This window comes from Pseudophryne corroboree, chromosome 8 (assembly GCF_028390025.1).
Source record: "Pseudophryne corroboree isolate aPseCor3 chromosome 8, aPseCor3.hap2, whole genome shotgun sequence".
Lineage (NCBI taxonomy): Eukaryota > Metazoa > Chordata > Amphibia > Anura > Myobatrachidae > Pseudophryne > Pseudophryne corroboree.
Window position 1 is genome coordinate 99,921,416 of NC_086451.1, and position 11,106 is coordinate 99,932,521.

General features: G+C 46.6%; 1 protein-coding gene across 6 annotated transcripts in view; it reads right to left on the reverse strand.

Annotated features, from left to right (window-relative positions):
* RABEPK (Rab9 effector protein with kelch motifs) overlaps nt 1-11,106 on the reverse strand; it is a 46,257-nt gene that overhangs the window by 34,042 nt on the left and 1,109 nt on the right. For 2 of the 6 annotated variants that reach the window (XM_063936835.1, XM_063936834.1), the window contains exon 2: nt 1,098-1,250. The exons of 2 other annotated variants lie outside the window; for them this stretch is intronic. The gene's annotated coding sequence lies outside the window, so the exon portion shown is untranslated. Of the gene's footprint in view, nt 1-1,097; nt 1,251-10,705; nt 11,075-11,106 lie in introns of those variants that run through there. 2 more of the 6 variants (XM_063936836.1, XM_063936837.1) reach the window with 2 other exon arrangements.

Here is an 11,106-nt window from a genome sequence, read left to right on the forward strand (position 1 = left end):
GCGATTAGGTGAAAAAGCGGCATTTCTGCGCATGCGTACGGGCCGCAATATGCACGTGCGAAGTACTTTCACACAAAACTATGCAGTTTTACACAAGGGCGAACAACGCTTTTCTGTCGCTGTGTTGATCGGTGAGTGATTGACAGGAAGTGGGTGTTTCTGGGTGGTAACTGGCCGTTTTCAGGGAGTGTGCTAAAAAACGCAGGCGTGACAGGTAAAAACGCAGGCGTGCCTGGGGAAACGGGGGAGTGGCTGGCCGAACGCAGGGCGTGTTTGTGACGTCAAAGCAGGAACTAAACTGACTGAGATGATCGCAAGGTAGGAGTAAGCTTCGAGCTGCTCAGAAACTGCATGAAAATTTTTACGAGCAGTTCTGCTAACCTTTCGTTCGCACTTCTGCTAAGCTCAGATACACTCCCAGAGGGCGGCGGCCTAGCGTGTGCACCAGTGACGTGCGGTGAGGTGAGGCAGGTGATGCAGAGCCTTTCCCGTCATACTTACGTTTAAACCAGAGTTTTGACTGAATAAAATATATGAAAAATACTGATAATTTGTTTGAAATATCTTCTTTGCATTATTCTAATAATTTGTATAGCCTAAACTCTGGAGTAAAAAGTCTATGGCAGGTGAGGCAGTGCCTCACTTGTATATCCTTTCCACACATCTCTAATCAAAACTCACCAGATTTCCAGGAGTTTATAATGCTGCACCTGTGTATAATGCCCAGATGTACCCTTTGGCTCATAAATTGCATGTAAATCTGGCTCTGGGGTTAGCCAATGCCTCCCTTAGCCATTTAGCTCACCGCACATCCCTGGTGTGCACTGCTGCTAAAAGCAGCTAGCGAGCGATCAACTCGGAATGAGGGCCTGAGTCACTAGAGTCCAGTAGCCTGGACTCTGAGAGGAACACATCATTCTTATGCATATCATGCTGAAAGTTGATCATCATCCACAACAGTTCAGTGATAAATATTTGTTCATTTAACATTGGTCATACTAAGACCATTGTTGAGATATAATCCATCACGCCACGATATGAAGCCATATTGCGTTGCGATCTAATACACCAGATATAACCTGGTTGTGTATACCTACTTCAACTGGTGCAATTAGAGGTGTAGACGGTTTATCAAGTTATTCCCACCACATTGTCTGAGCATCCGATTTCTGTGCCCCTGAAGAAGTCCCATTAAGGGACGAAACGCGTTGGCTCAATCTATCTTTCTGCATTTGTGTCACTCAATGAATCTATACCAACAAAGAAACTGAATTTAAAACCGGAAAAATCTGAAGACACAGCTTTGTGAAACCTTATCGATGCTCTTGATGTTTTATTGATTTTTATGAATAAATTTTACTTGAATGTATTTGAGACTTATCGTATACCATATTTATCTAGCGCCCTCAGTTCTGTGCATTTGAATATATATATATATATATATATATATATATATATATAAGATAGAGAGAGAGTTATTGCGCCACTTGTGTTTACCAACGATTAAGGCCAAGGTATACAATGTACCATGCAAATAAAGTTAAAATAGACACTCCCTAAAGATTCAAAAGGGCGTCAGCTGACCCCCAAACAGGGATGGTGGTTCCCTGTGGTATGAACTAAAAAATGCAAGGGGGGGGGGGGGGGGGGGGGGGGATTTAGCGACCAATGGTGTCTTTAAAAAGATAAACACTCACACTATGAGTAAATAAATATAAAATAAAATACAATTTATTCACATAAAAAAAAGAATATTTTTCACATAAAAGTTTCTCAATAACAGGTCTCTTTAAAAAATGGGATAAAAAATGGGATAAAAACAATGTACACATAAAATATATTACCAGTTAAAAAATATAAATAAGAAGATTATTGCTTAACTGGGTGTGTGGTCACTGCCAGGTTGTCCAACGCGTTTCATCATTCAGACTTCATCAAGGGGTATGAATAAATTTTACTTGAATGTATTTGAGACTTATTGTATACCATATTTATCTAGCGCCCTCAGTTCTGTGCATTTGAATATATATATATATATATATATATATATATATTTATTTTAAATCAACATAGGGCACAAACATCGAAGGCAGATACATTTTACCATTGATGATCGAACCATCACGAACGACTCTTTATTTTACCATTGGCTGCTCCTCTCTGCAACTGTTTGGTGGCCACAATGAAGGTGAGGGGCTGCTTTTTTACATTTCCCAAGCGACTGCTAATCTCTGCAGCCGTGGGGTGGGGGGTGCTGCCGTGCTGCTGGTTCAGCAATGATTGGCTGTACAGCCGGCACTGGAGAAAGGGAACTAGAAAACAAAGGGACCGTGAGTTCCCTCTGAAGCTGCATACACATGGTGCTATACTGGCTAACAGCCGATATTGACTAGAAACTGGCCGGAGGCATGAACCTTCGATCTAGTCAGTATCAACCCTGCCTGCACACACTATATTTCCTTGCGATGCCGATCGCATCGCAAGTGCATACACATGGTGTGATTTTTGCCAACTTTTCTTACGATTTTGAATATATAGTCAAAATCGTAAGCACAAATCGCACCGTGTGTATGCACCTTAAGAGTGGAAGCTGCTGGAAGGTTCTCTTCTATCAGCTGCGCAGTGGGCTTCCTGACTGGTTGCATCAGATGCAGTATATTAAAGAAAACAGGTAAGTGGCTAATACATACCCTACAACTGTGCAGTTTCAATAAATCATGAAAGCCTGTGAAAGGAGGCCTATCCTTCCCTACTTTGGTGTATGGAATACTGCTAGGTGCAAATTTCAGCAGTGAACAGAACGCACCTCCCAAACTTGTCTATAGGACAAAGATGCTTTATTTTGGGGCAGTATAACAACCTTGCATAGATCAAGACAATTGAGTGGTATGGCAAACTGCCTAAGGCTAGATACACACTTAGCGATGCGCACTGATATTTCGTCTGATACGGCAGAACGGACGATATATCGGTCACAGCCATCCAGTGTGTATTCACTATATCGTTAACAATGCGTGTTCCTGCAGGTCGTTAACGATGTACAATATCTTTAGTTTTAGTTGGATTCTAAAGCGATTGTACAAGACAGCATGCGCCTGGATGTGGGTGTATGCCGCTACTGATGAGAAGCAAACAATATTGTTCAGCGTGTATGAAGGATATTGTTTTCGGGGAGGGGGGGGGGAGGGGGCGGCGGGATCTTGCACTGATGTGACATCTAATGTGTGTGTACCCAGCCTTAAGGTGTGTACACACGGTGAGATATTTTCTTTCGATTTTGACTATATAGTCAAAATCGCAAGAAAAGTTAGTGCAAATCGCAAGGTGTTATGCCACTTGCAATCCCGATTCGATCCCGAGGCGCACTCCTGCGGGGTCGGCATCGCAAGAAAAGATAGACTGTGCAGGCAAGTCAATTCTTGTAGATCGGTGTACTATCTAGTTCATCTCACATGTCAATTACATCTCACATAAGCCAAAATCTCACATAAGCCAAAATCGCAAGCACACATAGTCCATATCCCAAGAAAAGTTAGTCAAAATCGGTGGTGCTGGGCTCCGGGGAGTTCAGGGGAAATCGCAAAGTGAAAATCAGGCATAGAAAAGATCTCACCATGTATACACACCTTTAGTCTCACCTGTACATGCCACTGTACAATTCATAATCTAGGTCCATAAAGGTTTTTTTTTGTTTTTTTTATCATTATGTGTATTGTGGCGTAAATGTCAGTCTCTTGCTCAAGTTTGGCTTCTTGCTTCGACCTTAACATCAAATATAGTATATATACTTATTTTTGTTGACTGCACCCAGGGGAGCCAGAATGATTTTACGAAGGGGGGGCCAAGTTTTAATTTCATTTTGGCGCCTCTCCTTCAACCCCCCCTTCCCCCTCATCAGTGGGGGGAGCGCTTACCTCTGTATCCCCATGGGCGGCTTCAAAAGTAGTGTGCTGCCGCAGGCAGGGTGCGGTGCCCCTTCTTTACTGCTGTCTCTTCACTGGTGATGCATTACTGGGAGGAGGCGTCGCATTCCGTGTCCACAGCCACGCCTCCTCCCAGTAATACATCACCAGTTACGAGACAGCCGGGCTGTACAGAAGGGGCCCCGCACGCTGCCTGCGGCAGCACACTGCTTTTAAAGTTGTAGCCGCTTACGGGGATGCGGAAGGAAGCGCTCCTCCGCACCAGCGCCTGCATCATGTTTGGGGGGGTCAATCTGTCCCCTTGCCCCCCCCCCCCCCCCCCCCCGTTCAGAGGCCTATGACCGCACCGTATATTGGGCCTAATTCAGACCTGAATGCACTAGCAAAAATTGATAGCTAATGGGCAAAACCATGTGCAGTGCAGGTGTGGCAAATAATAAGATTTTACTTACCGATAAATCTATTTCTCGTAGTCCGTAGTGGATGCTGGAAACTCCGTAAGGACCATGGGGAATAGCGGCTCCGCAGGAGACTGGGCACATCTAAAGAAAGCTTTAGGACTAGCTGGTGTGCACTGGCTCCTCCCCCTATGACCCTCCTCCAAGCCTCAGTTAAGATACTGTGCCCGGACGAGCGTACATAATAAGGAAGGATATTGAATCCCGGGTAAGACTCATACCAGCCACACCAATCACACCGTACAACCTGTGATCTGAACCCAGTTAACAGTATGATAACAACGAAGGAGCCTCTGAAAAGATGGCTCACAACAACAATAACCCGATTTAGTTAACAATAACTATGTACAAGTATTGCAGACAATCCGCACTTGGGATGGGCGCCCAGCATCCACTACGGACTACGAGAAATAGATTTATCGGTAAGTAAATCTTATTTTCTCTGACGTCCTAGTGGATGCTGGGAACTCCGTAAGGACCATGGGGATTATACCAAAGCTCCCAAACGGGCGGGAGAGTGCGGATGACTCTGCAGCACCAAATGAGAGAACTCCAGGTCCTCCTCAGCCAGGGTATCAAATTTGTAGAATTTAGCAAACGTGTTTGCCCCTGACCAAGAAGCTGCTCGGCAAAGTTGTAAAGCCGAGACCCCTCGGGCAGCCGCCCAAGATGAGCCCACTTTCCCTGTGGAATGGGCTTTTACTGATTTTGGCTGTGGCAATCCTGCCACAGAATGTGCAAGCTGAATTGTACTACAAATCCAACGAGCAATCGTCTGCTTTGAAGCAGGAGCACCCAGCTTGTTGGGTGCATACAGGATAAACAGAGAGTCAGATTTTCTGACTCCAGCCGTCCTGGAAACATATTTTCAAGGCCCTGACAACGTCAAGCAACTTAGAGTCCTCTAAGTCCCTGGTAGCCGCAGGTACCACAATAGGTTGGTTCATGTGAAATGCAGAAACCACCTTAGGTAGAAATTGAGGACGAGTCCTCAATTCCACCCTGTCAGAATGAAAAATTAAGTAAGGGCTTTTATATGATAAAGCCGCCAATTCTGACACACGCCTGGTTGAAACCAGGGCTAACCGCATCGTCACCTTCCATGTGAGATATTTTAAGTCCATAGTGGTGAGTGGTTCAAACCAATGTGACTTAAGGAACCTCAAAACAACATTGAGATCCCAAGGTGCCACTGGAGGCACAAAAGGAGGTTGTATATGCAGTACCCCTTTTACAAATGTCTGAACTTCAGGTACTGAAGCCAGTTCTTTCTGGAAGAAAATCGACAGGGCCGAAATTTGAACCTTAATGGACCCTAATTTTAGGCCCATAGACAGTCCTGTCTGCAGGAAATGGAGGAAACGACCTAGTTGAAATTCCTCTGTAGGGGCCTTCTTGGCCTCACACCACGCAACATATTTTTGCCAAATGCGGTGATAATGTTTTGCGGTTACATCCGTCCTGGCTTTGACCAGGGTAGGGATGACTTCATCTGGAATGCCTTTTTCCTTCAGGATCCGGCGTTCAACCGCCATGCCGTCAAACGCAGCCGCGGTAAGTCTTGGAACAGACAAGGCCCCTGCTGGAGCAGGTCCTTTCTTAGAGGTAGAGGCCACGGGTCTTCCGTGAGCATCTCTTGAAGTTCCGGGTACCAAGTCCTTCTTGGCCAATCCGGAACCACGAGTATCGTTCTTACTCCTCTCCTTCTTATGATTCTCAGTACTTTTGGTATGAGAGGCAGAGGAGGGAACACATACACTGACTGGTACACCCACGGTGTCACCAGAGCGTCCACCGCTATTGCCTGAGGGTCCCTTGACCCTGCGCAATATCTGTCCAGTTTCTTGTTAAGACGGGACGCCATCATGTCCACCTTTGGTTTTTCCCAACGGTTTACAATCAGTTGGAAGACTTCTGGGTGAAGTCCCCACTCCCCCGGGTGGAGGTCATGCTGAGGAAGTCTGCTTCCCAGTTGTCCACTCCCTGAATGAACACTGCTGACAGTGCTATCACATGATTTTCCGCCCAGCAGAGAATCCTTGCAGCTTCTGCCATTGCCCTCCTGCTTCTTGTGCCGCCCTGTCTGTTTACGTGGGCGACAGCCGTGATGTTGTCCGACTGGATCAATACCGGTTGACCCTGAAGCAGAGGCTTTTCTTGACTTAGGGCATTGTAAATGGCCCTTAGTTCCAGGATATTTTTGTCTCCAGGCTTGACCATAAGCCCTGGATATTCCTTCCCTGTGTGACTGCTCCCCAGCCTCGCAGGCTGGCATCCGTGGTCACCAGGACCCAGTCCTGAATGCCGAATCTGCGGCCCTCTAGAAGATGAGCACTCTGCAACCACCACAGGAGGGACACCCTTGTCCTTGGTGACAGGGTTATCCGCTGATGCATCTGAAGATGCGACCCGGACCATTTGTCCAGTAGGTTCCACTGGAAAGTTCTTGTGTGGAATCTGCCGAATGGGATTGCTTCGTAGGAAGCCACCATTTTTACCCAGAACCCTTGTGCATTGATGCACTGAGACTTGGTTCGGTTTTAGGAGGTTCCTGACTAGCTCGGATAACTCCCTGGCTTTCTCCTCCGGGAGAAACACCTTCTTTCTGGACTGTGTCCAGGATCATCCCTAGGAACAGAAGACAAGTCGTCGGAACCAGCTGCGATTTTGGAATATTGAGAATCCACTCGTGCTGCCGCAACACTACCTGAGATAGTGCTACACCGACCTCCAACTGTTCTCTGGATCTTACCCTTATCAGGGAATCGTCCAAGTAAAGGATAACTAAAATTCCCTTCCTTCGAAGGAATATCATCATTTCGGTCATTACTTCAGTAAAGACCCGGGGTGCCGTGGACCATCCCTACAGCAGCGTCTGAACTGATAGTGACAGTTCTGTACCATAACCTGAGATACCTTTGGTGAGAAGGGTAAATTTTGACATGAAGGTAAGCATCCTTGATGTCCCGAGACATCATGTAGTCCCCTTCTTCCAGGTTTGCAATCACTGCTCTGAGTGACTCAATTTTGAATTTGAACCTCTGTATGTAAGTGTTCAAAGATTTTAGATTTTAAAATCGGTCTCACCGAGCCGTCTGGCTTCGGTACCACAATAGTGTGGAATAATACCCCGTTCCCTGTTGCAGGAGGGGTACCTTTATTATCACCTGCTGGGAATACAGCTTGTGAATGGCTTCCAAAACTGCCTCCCTGTCAGCGGGAGACGTCGGTAAAACAGACTTTTGGAAACGGCGAGGGGAATACGTCTCGAATTCCAATTTGTACCCCTGAAATATTACCTGAAGGATCCAGGGGTCTACTTGCGAGTGAGCCCACTGCGCACTGAAATTCACTGAGAACGGGCCCCCACCGTGCCTGAACTTGTAAAGCCCTAGCGTCATACTGAGGGCTTGGCAGCGGTGGAAAAGGGTTTCTGTTCCTGGGAACTGGCTGATCTCTGCAGCCATTTTCCTCTCCCTCTGTCACGAGCAGAAAAGAGGAACCCTTTTGTCCGCTTGCCAACCAGGACTGCGCCTGATAATACGGCGTCTTATTTTGAGAGGCGACCTAGGGTACATCCCCTTTTTTAAGGCAATACTTCCAAATGCCGTTTGGAATCCCTGACCACTTTACTAGAATACAAAACACTTATACTTGATGCCAGTCGGCAAATATTCCGCTGTGCATCATGCATATATAGAAAAGCATCTTTTAATTTGCTCTATAGGCAATAATATACTGTATCTAGGATATCAATATTTCCAGTCAGGGAATCCGACCACGCCACCCAGCACTGCACATCCAGGCTGAGGCGATTGCTGGTCGCAGTATAACCCCAGTATGTGTGTAAATACATTTTAGGATACCCTCCTGCTTTTTATCAGCAGGATCCTTAAGGGCGGCCATCTCAAGAGAGGGTAGAGCCCTTGTTCTTACAATCGTGTGAGCGCCTTATCCCCTGTAGGGGGTGTTTCCCAACGCACCCTAACCTCTGGCGGGAAAAGGTATACTGCCAATAACTTTTTAGAATTATCAATTGTTATCGGAGGAAAACCCACGCATCATCATACACCTCATTTTATTTTTCAGAGTCAGGAAAACTATAGGAAGTTTTTCCTCACCAAACATAATACCCCTTTTTTGGTGGTATTCATATTATCAGAAAAGTGTAAACATTTACCATTGCCTCAATCATGCAATGTGTGGCCCTATTGGAAATCACGGTTGTCTCTTCACCGTCGACACAGGAGCCAGTATCCGTGTCGGCGTCTGTATCTGAGGTAACGGGCGCTTTAGAGCCCCTGTATGAGACGTCTGGACAGGCACAAGCTGAGTAGCCGGCTGTCCCATGTCAACCACTGTCTTTTATACAAAGCTGACACTGTCACGCAATTTCAACAGTACATCCACTCAGGTGTCGACCCCCTAGGGGGTGACAACACTATTACAGACACTCTACTCCGTCTCCACATCATTTTTCTCCTCATACATGTCGACACAAAAGTACCGACACACAGCACACACACAGGGAATGCTCTGATAGAGGACAGGACCCACTAGCCCTTTGGGGAGACAGAGGGAGAGTTTGCCAGCACACACCAGAGCGCTATATATATACAGGGATAACCTTATATAAGTGTTTTTCCCTTTATAGCTGCTGTATTGTTTATACTGCGCCTAATTTGTGCCCCCCTCTCTTTTTTAACCCCTTTCTGTAGTGTAGTGACTGCAGGGGAGAGCCAGGGAGCTTCCCTCCAACTGAGCTGTGAGGGAAAATGGCGCCAGTGTGCTGAGGAGATAGGCTCCGCCCCTTTCTCGGCATCCTTATCATCCGTTTTTTTAATATGTTTTGGCAGGGGTTAAATGCATCCATATAGCCCAGGAGTTATATGTGATGCATTTATTTTAGCCATATAAGGTTTTATCGATTTATTGCGTCTCAGGGCGCTGCCCCCCCAGCGCCCTGCACCCTCAGTGACCGGAGTGTGAAGTGTGCTGAGAGCAATGGCGCACAGCTGCGGTGCTGTGCGCTACCTTATCTGAAGACAGGATCGTCTTCTGCCGCCGATTTCACCGGACCTCTTCGCTCTTCTGGCTCTGTAAGGGGGACGGCGGCGCGGCTCCGGTGACCCATCCAGGCTGAACCTGTGATCGTCCCTCTGGAGCTAATGTCCAGTAGCCTAAGAAACCCGATCCACTCTGCACTCAGGTGAGTCCGTTTCTTCTCCCCTTAGTCCCACGATGCAGTGAGCCTGTTGCCACAGGTCTCACTGAAAATAATAAACCTAAACTAAAACTTTCACAAAGAGCTCAGGAGAGCCCCTAGTGTGCACCCTTCTCGTCGGGCACAGAAATCTAACTGAGGCTTGGAGGAGGGTCATAGGGGGAGGAGCCAGTGCACACCAGCTAGTCCTAAAGCTTTCTTTAGATGTGCCCAGTCTCCTGCGGAGCCGCTATTCCCCATGGTCCTTACGGAGTTCCCAGCATCCACTAGGACGTCAGAGAAATAACAGGTGCTGAGAAAGTTAGATTTGGGCGTGGTGTGTTTAAACTGAAATCTAAATTGCAGTGTAAAAAATAAAGCAGCCAGTATTAAACCTGCACATAAACAAAATAAACCACCCAAATCTAAATTTCTCTGCACATGTATCTGAGCCGCCGCCCCCCCCACCCCCCTTCTTAATGGTTTTTCCCATTAGAAAACAATTTTGCCGCTTCGATCAGGTCTGAATTAGGCCCATTGTACGACATTAATAAAAGGCAGTGCTGGGTAAAACAAACAGAAATTAACTTAAATTACCCATTTTCCTGCATTAAATTTTTGTAAACAAGCCATTAACTTCTATAACTGTCACGAGTGCTCGTCCTTTACCCGTTCCTTATTTTTGCTGTTTACTGGGACTTCATTCAGCATACAAGGCTATTGCAATTGTACAATTATATAACTTTTTAAAACATGTTGCTCACATTCTTCCTGCCAATTGCTGCTCCCTAGAATCTGGCCATAAAAAGGAGCACAGCGGCCACAAATGCAGAAACCTAACCCCCAACATTCCATATTTTGGCGACACTGACTGTCCTAAATTGTGAATCCAGTAAAGCAGGGATTTTCAACCTTTTACAACTCGTGGCACACTGAAAAAGATCTAAATATTGCCAAGGCACACTCAAATATAATGGTGATGCATGATGCAGTTGCGTGTCCTAGGATGTCATGTTGCAGCTTCTACATAGGTAACACCTGAGCCACATCTGAGAAAGCCAGAAGAGCTTAACACTGCCCGGGCCCAAAATTAGAACTGGCTCTGCAGACACTAAACCCACCAGTATTGATCGTTTCAGGGCCTCAGTAGCGGCAGCACACTGACGGGCTTGACTCTGCTTCTATGGCGGCACACCTGGAGACTGCTCAGGGCACACTTCTCTGCCACGGCACAGTGGTTGAAAAACACTGCAGTCAAGGGTTCATAATGTAAAGGGCATAGTTTGGTTATACTTGGTCACGGTTTGAGGGAAAGGGGAGAAACTTAATTGGGTTAATCTTGCTTTTTAACCCTCAGTCAGGTGCAGCAAAGCTGTTCTCGCTCCCCTATCCGCCCCAAGGGGGCGCTGGTACCTTCCTATTCCTATCTCTAGGTGCTGTTCGAAACCCCGCTAGTCAGTTTTCCCGCCGCCTGCGTGGAGTGCAGTAGTGACCCTCCTGGCCTCTCAGGCACACTACGCCC